This window comes from Haemaphysalis longicornis, unplaced genomic scaffold (genome assembly GCF_048455015.1).
Source record: "Haemaphysalis longicornis isolate Haplotype H1 unplaced genomic scaffold, Haemaphysalis longicornis Haplotype H1 scaffold_12, whole genome shotgun sequence".
NCBI lineage: Eukaryota > Metazoa > Arthropoda > Arachnida > Ixodida > Ixodidae > Haemaphysalis > Haemaphysalis longicornis.
The window spans coordinates 83,143,437-83,150,070 of record NW_027526225.1 but is presented as its reverse complement, the minus strand read 5'-3'; positions in this window follow the sequence as shown (position 1 = coordinate 83,150,070).

The window sequence follows — 6,634 nt, the reverse complement described above, 5'->3', positions numbered from 1 at the left end:
TGGCTGACGCCGTTAATATGCCGCGGTTTAATACACTAGCTACGCCCGGTAGATAACGCCAACAAATTTAATCCGATGCGGGCACGACGTATACGTTCAAGGTTGATAAAGTAATGGAAGAAACTGTTTCTCTCGTGATAAAATGAATACAATAACATCTGTCCCTCTGCCACCCCTCAGCTTGAGTTAACCCAAGTTTAAGTAATCATATCGCTTTTATTTATCCTCTCCTAGCCTCCTAATTACACTCTGTGATATCGACAAAATTAACGCCTCTCAAAATACAAACAACTGAGTGTACACTTTTTAACGCTTGCCGCGCGCGAAGGCATTTCGTGCCTATCTGGATGTTTCCATGTGCACCTAAGCCCACTGAGCAGATCCAGGACAACACTATACGCCTATATTTCAGGACGATTTTAATTCCTACAATGATGACGCGGATACTAATCGTGATTGTCCTACTAGATAGAAAAGTCAACCAAGTTATACGATCAGTAGCCTGGCAGGGGCGCCGGAAGTGGGGGTACGCGGGAAGCGTCGGCTACCCCTGAAGCGGTTAATCTCCGCTTTTGTTTTCGGGCCTGTAACCGCAGGCAGCGCTTCCCACGGTGAAAGAAGGTAATCGGGCACAGCCAGAACGGACAGAGCCATCGCGCTGATACGGGTCGCGCATGCTCACATCCTAACGGCCTCAAACCAGGCGCTATCTCTAGATGTCTCCCCCGCAGTCCGGAGCACGCCGCTCGAGCGTTCGAGACAAGAGTTTTACTTACCGTACCTAAGCACTTCCCATGAGTTGTGAGTGATAGAGCATTAATCTCCATTGGAACACCGCTGCGTTTTTCCAGTTTCGCTCTGCGAGTTATCATGGTCGTTGCACCGCTGTACCAGGTCATCAGGGCGGCAACACGCGGAACACCGCACTCAGCCACAAATGCAACTCACCACTTTCCGCGTTGCTCTTCAGTGCCTAGAAGCGCAGTTCTTTAACTTGTGTTTTCAAGCGAAGCTTGAAATGGCTGTCTCTCGCCGTCGGCGGTGGCGTACGCCGAAACGCCTTGCGCCAAAGCCAACTTTATCCACGCGCTCTAATGGCCACGAGGATGATGACGATGCCCTTGAAGTATTTGGCACTAATCCACTTGGGTGGACTGGCCACGGACAAAGCGTTGAGTGCGCCAACTTTACCCATGTGTTCGCTGTTCTTAGCTGCCGCGGGCGCGCGCGCACAAGGGTCGCGCTATAGCACGCCAATATGGGAGCCAATCATGCAGCGTCCTCGCTCGCATTACGACACATCGCAGGTGCGGTCTCTCGCTCTCGTCGAGCAGTTTACCTTCTAGCGCGGCATGGGTAGGCCCCGCGTGGTTCGCTCCGCTGAACAGCGGGCAGCCATTGAAGAACGTAAACGTTCCCCATAATCGCAGAAGAATGATCTGCAATAGCGTATGCCAAATATTCGCGTTCGGGTGAATCTGGGCCAAACCAAAGGGTTTCGTTTTGGTCCATCGATGGTCCTGCGTTTCCATTTCGGCCATCGCCGCTTGATTTCGGCAAGAAGTTTTTTCGTTTTCGCTTTGCGTTCATTGCGTTTCTATTTTCGTCGTTCCCGTTTTCCCTGAGGTCACGCTTCGTGTGCATATCTGTTTCCGGAGGGAAGGGCTTCGTTAATTTTTTTTTATTAGTTTGTGAAGCTTATGCGTGCTATAGCTTCCACATGACGGCACCACCACCCGTTCTAGTTATTCGCTCTCTGCTTTTTCACCGCTGCTCCAGGTAAGAGCAGCAGATGACTTCACAGCCTTCCACCGTGCACGAAGAGTACCAACACGGCCGCTACAGTGGCGTAAATTCAAGCTACCTCAAGGAGCTCTTTTTCTGTCCCAGTTGTCAACGATAGTCTTTCTTGGGCTACTTGAACGGGAAAATTTTGGTCGGTCTGTCTGTGCGTCTGTCTGTCTGTAACTCGATTCAAACAGCCGGCCAAAGTGAAACAGATGCAGTGCAATAGGCAAATCAAGACGTCTAAGTCCGGTGGCAATGTTCATACTTGTTAACATTGTCGAACAAGAACAAAACATTACGCAAATATGAGGCAAAAAATCAATACAGCAGGGATATTTGCAGTGTTCCATTATGAATGCTTGATTTTTGTAATAACAAATGGAATACTATGTCCACCGAAGAAAAAAAAATCACTCCGTCGCCTTCTGTCACCCGCGCAACTATAACTTCTGAGAGCATTTTCAGAAATCAAATGACAAGAGTTACGAAAGGTTCCACTAGATAGGTTCCACGTTCCGCTTAGAACACACATGAAGTGAGGAAATGTGGTTCTATAAACGTTGAAGTAGGGTGCCTCGATTCGCGCACGTCTCCGCCGTACGGCAAGGCTGGCATAGAGGCACCCGGCCTGGAGCAGCAGAACGCGGTAAATTTAAATGGACTTGAACAAACCTCTAGCGTGTTTATCTTGGGAGGAGTGCGATGGCAGAGTAACAGCATGAGAGGTGAGCGGCAAAGCGAAGGGAGGCCTTTACTTGGCAAATGTCGACGAAAGACTTTTTCCTCGACATTTGCAACGAGAGGACCAGACACGCAGCCAATTTTTCTCACAGTAGCCCATTTAATGCTTTCGCATCACTAACAGATGCCCGCTGCGGGCACGTTTTCGTGTCAAACTAAATTTCTTCCACAATTCTGGGGAGCATACCACGCGATACGGAATCGCGCATCTGCAAGCGAAAAAGGAACCTACCGGGCCTCATCCCGCTGTTGATCAAGGCGTGCGAGAGCATGGACATCACCGGACACCATGCACCGATCCAGCAGCATTCCAAACTATTGTGTTAGCGTGCGTTAGTCGTACGCAAGCCCAAATGCGTCCACAGCTCATAAGGAGGCAGTTTTGAAACTGGTCACGTCGCTGCAGCCTCAAGCTTACCCTTTCGTTGGTGGGAAGCGATTCACGCATGCTTAATTGCGTTGCAATGGGATACGTAGCAAAGTTTGATACCCTTTTTTATGTTTCGTACAACTCGAATTTAACTATCCAATTGTCATCTAGTGATAGCGCACGATCTCTTTGTTTTGTTCGCTGATCCTCCTGGCTTCCGCGCAGTTGATGATATTCGTATTTATATTTGCCCAACGTCACGCCAACAACTTTTGGACAGTTCATTTTTGGAAGCGCGGTGTAAGACGAGAACCCACGGCCGTTCCAAAAATGATGCGAAACTAACTGGCCCCTTTCGTGGTGTTACTCAGATCTGTACCGTGCTCATTATGGTCGACCGTTGCACGTGCACTCTGAAACAGCAAAGAACAAAAGAAAAAAAAGGAGTACCAACGAAGTCGCGCACTTACCGCTGTTCTGGAAACGGCCGTAGTGTGATTTGCGGGACGGCCGCTTCCTTAAGCAGTCACGACAGCCGGCCAAAAAGGGAGCAGGAACGGACTAAGGCAGGAGCAGCAATAAACCGCGGGGTTTTGCCTTAACTTGCCACCGGGGTGCGCGCGCTTTGCAAACGACGACCGCGCTTTCGCCGGCCGCTTAGCGGTAGACATTGTGAACGCACGTCGCAACGATTCCGTACCCCCTCCCCCTTCTCTCTAACCTCATCCGTTGCTTCCCCACACAACTGGCTCTCTGCTGCGCGTGCATTGCAGAGAGAGAGAGAGAGAGAGAGAGAGAGACAGAGACGGTAACTACCACTTTAGTTTATGCGCGCTGAACTGCTTGCCGCCGGTTTGTATCGTCTTTTTCTGGGGTGTGTAAACATAAACGCCAGCTCATAAGAGCATGGAGGCTGTTAGGTTTACGTAAGACACATTCACTCCTGCTATGCACGACATCTTGATTTGATTGTAGGGTTTAACGCGCCGACGCAGCGCGGGCGATGAGGTGCGCCGTAGTGGAGGGCTCGGGATTAATTTTGACCACTTGAGGATCTTTAACGTGCGCCGAAATCTCGAACACACGGATGTTTTTGCTTTTTCACCTCCATCAGAAAAGCGGCCGCCGCAAACGGAAATCGAACCCGCGCCCTCGTGCTAAGCATGCAGCAGAACGCCTTAAACACTGAGCTACCGCAGGGGTGCTATGCTCGAGATCTGAGTACTTCAAAATGCACTTGGACCCGCCGTGGTGGCTCAGTGGCTAAGGCGCTCTGCATGCTGAGCACGAGGACGTGGGTTCGATTTCCGGCCGCGGCGGCCGCTTTTCTGATGGATGCGAAAAGGAAAATGCCCGTGTGTTCGATATTTGGGCGCATGTTAAAGATCCCCAGGTGGTAGAAATTATTCCGGACCCCTCCACTACAGCGCGTCTCATCACGGGTGTAGCGTCGGCGTGTTTAAAACCTAATAACCAATCAAATCAAAGTGCATTTGCGAAAATGCCGTGACCGTAGTGGCGCTTTGCCCTTTTCTCAATATCTCTTGAATTTCGTGTCAATCAAATTAAGCCTCTGTCAGTCAAATTGAGACCGTTGAGTAAGGGGTCGACTGAGGTTGTAGTAATGCCCCTGCTCTTGAATGATGGTTTCATGAGGAGACCACGGCCGCCTGCGAGAGTTCAAGCTTCGTGTATTCCGGGGCAATCCAAGGATCGCGCGGCGCAGAGTTTTGCTATGAAGGACGTGCAGGGCACGTTGATGGATGCGATTGGCGATGTCGGAACTTGCCCCATACACAAGATCACTGGCAGTTACAGCCTTTGCACGTCCTTTGGCACCTAGCGCGCACAAAACGGGGACAAGAAAGGAAAACACGGAGAAGCGCTGTCAGATAAGGAGAAGTCCTTGTCAGAGCATTCTCAAGCACTGTCAGATAAGGATCTGTCATTACTGTCCTCGTGCGTGTATACAAAGTGCTGACGGTGAACACGTGTTGATGTGTGCGCCGTCGACTGTTCTTGAATTGTTGATCGCAGCGGTGTAGGGTATAAAAAGTTTCGACAACATTGTCGGTCGTTAGAAGCGCTTGTCCGTGTTTTCCTGTCTTGTCCCCGTTTGTGCGCGCGAAAGAGTCGAAGATGAAACTAGACCGGCTGGCTGTGATGCCCTTTCAAGTGCTTGAAAAGCTTTTTGTTTGGCTCCTCCCGCACTCACTAGGCACTCTTGTAATCGTACGTTGAACTAATGCCCATCTTTTGCATGAGTTCGGTTAGTTAGATTTTAGGGCTATTCCTTCTTCCGATGGAAATGCTGAGAGTTGGGCAGAATCCAATTTTGCAGTAATCGTAGAGTTACCGCTGTCATACTCGCTGAGGCATTTTTAGAAATGTCAAGATCAGTTCCCTTAGTAACTGCTACATTCTGCTTGCTTGCAGGTAATTTTTCACCACGCCCGCCCTATGGTCAGGGCCGAGGTGTTGCTGATACGTGTTCGAAAAGGGCTGCCCACGTATGGTAGGGGCCCTATATCCCCTATGGTCCCCCGCCCCACGGATCTTGTCGACAAATGGCAGCGTTTATAAGCACGGCTACGTCAGCTGGTATACCCCCCAGGCAACCGATAATTGCGTCACTAGCGCCACTTTGTCCCCTGGTGCTTGGTAGGCCAAACTGCCAAACCAAAAAAAAAACAAAGAAAAACTACCACCTCCCGTCGCGGGAACCCCTGTGTAGATGCGACGCATATGGGGTTCACGTTGCAGCGTTGGACAGCGGAGGAACGGCGCTGGAACGATGGAGCGGAGCGACGCAGGCACCGCGTTTTATAGCGCGCATAACGGTGAGGGGACGCGCCGGCGCCAGTGCGTCTGCCGCGGCTATGACGCAACACAATCCACTTTAATCCAATCCAAATCCAATCCAATCCAAGCCAAGCCAAGCCAAGTAAACCCAAGCCAATCCAATTCAAGCCAATTCAATCGAATCCAATCCAATGCCCCTCGCGAGAGAGTGCTCGCCATCGGAGAGGAGAAGGGGTGAGCGGCGGAGAGCGAAGCTGGTGCGGCGAGGAGAATGGGGGAGGGGCGGACGCCGACAACAACGACGCCGACGCCGGATGGAGGGATTTTTGTTTCCTTGAACGGCAAAACCTTCATACAAAAAAGTGTGTCTGTACTGGGTCTTGTGTTGCTCCAGTGCCGAGCGATCTTTTTCTGGGCCTGATCGACCGGGTGCTGGCGGGTAGATTGATGTCAACAAATGTCGTCAAAGTGTACAGGTTCGTGGATGATTTTTTGGTTGTCCTTCGTAGGGCTGCGTCTAGCTTTGACAATGATGTGAGATCAACACTGGCAGTTTTCGAAGATTGCCTGAAACCACTTCAGATAACTCACGAAGTACCAGAAAGTAACGCGCTGAAGTTCTTGGACATGAGCCTCGTGTTTCCGGACAACCAGGTTTGCTGGAGTTACGCACCCCGCAGCCAGAAGCCCCTCTTGCCATTTAGCTCTGCACACACCAAACTGGTGAAACGCTCAGTAGTAACGATGTGCTTCAGCAATGCTCTAAAGAAATCCTGTGTCCATCACGTGCAGAGCGCTGTGGAGGCGCAGGTCTCTCGGCTGAGACGGTCAGGGTACCCTGAACACGTCATTGTGGCAGTCGTTGAGGCTGTCCGCAGGCGTGAGAAACAGGCAATAAAAGTGGCCGAAACAAATGAGCATGACTGCAACGAG